Source organism: Arachis hypogaea, chromosome 20 (genome assembly GCF_003086295.3).
Source record: "Arachis hypogaea cultivar Tifrunner chromosome 20, arahy.Tifrunner.gnm2.J5K5, whole genome shotgun sequence".
Taxonomy (NCBI): Eukaryota; Viridiplantae; Streptophyta; class Magnoliopsida; order Fabales; family Fabaceae; genus Arachis; species Arachis hypogaea.
In genome coordinates this window covers 113,800,793-113,801,805 of record NC_092055.1, presented here as the reverse complement: position 1 = coordinate 113,801,805, position 1,013 = coordinate 113,800,793, and the positions used below count along the sequence as shown (strand labels likewise).

The 1,013-nt window shown below is 41.3% G+C and overlaps 1 non-coding gene across 1 annotated transcript; it reads right to left on the bottom strand.

Moving 5' to 3' along the window:
* Window positions 1-372: 372 nt before the first annotated feature.
* On the bottom strand, window positions 373-480 carry LOC112788156 (small nucleolar RNA R71). Its single transcript, XR_003195533.1, has one exon. It is a non-coding gene; the product is annotated as a small nucleolar RNA R71 (small nucleolar RNA).
* Window positions 481-1,013: the final 533 nt, after the last annotated feature.

Genomic DNA, 1,013 nt, shown 5'->3' with positions numbered 1-1,013 from the left:
GCAAGGAGGATGCTTGGTGACTTTACTGCACCTAATTCCAATTTACATGGAAGAAGCATCTCCATCCCTACCATTGGAGCAAACAACTTTGAGCTGAAACCTCAGTTAGTTTCTCTGATGCAGTAGAACTGCAAGTTTCATGGACTTCTATCTGAAGATCCTTTTCAGTTCTTAACTGAATTCTTGCAGATCTGTGATACTGTTAAGACCAATGGGGTTGATTCTGAGGTCTACAGGCTTATGCTTTTCCCGTTTGCTGTAAGAGACAGAGCTAGAATATGGTTGGACTCTCAACCTAAGGATAGCCTGAACTCTTGGGATAAGCTGGTCAAGGCTTTTTTAGCCAAGTTCTTTCCTCCTCAAAAGCTCAGTAAGCTTAGAGTGGATGTTCAAACCTTCAGACAGAAAGAAGGTGAATCCCTTTATGAAGCTTGGGAGAGATACAAGGAAATGACCAAAAAGTGTCCTTCTGACATGCTTTTTGAATGGACCATCCTGGATATATTCTATGATGGTCTGTCTGAATTAACTAAGATGTCATTGGATACTTCTGCAGGTGGATCCATTCACCTAAAGAAAATGCCTGCAGAAGCTCAAGAACTCATTGACATGATTGCTAATAACCAGTTCATGTACACTTCTGAGAGGAATCCTGTGAGTAATGAGACGCCTCAGAGGAAGGGAGTTCTTGAAATTGATACTCTGAATGCCATATTGGCTTAGAATAAAATATTGACTCAGCAACTCAATATGATTTCTCAGAGTCTGAATGGAATGCAAGCTGCATCCAACAGTACTCAAGAGGCATCTTCTGAAGAAGAAGCTTATGATCCTGAGAACCCTGCAATTGCAGAGGTGAATTACATAGGTGAACCCTATGGAAACACCTATAATCCCTCATGGAGAAATCACCCAAATCTCTCATGGAAGGATCAACAAAAGCCTCAGCAAGGCTTTAATAATGGTGGAAGAAACAGGTTTAGCAATAGCAAGCCTTTTCCATCATCCACTCA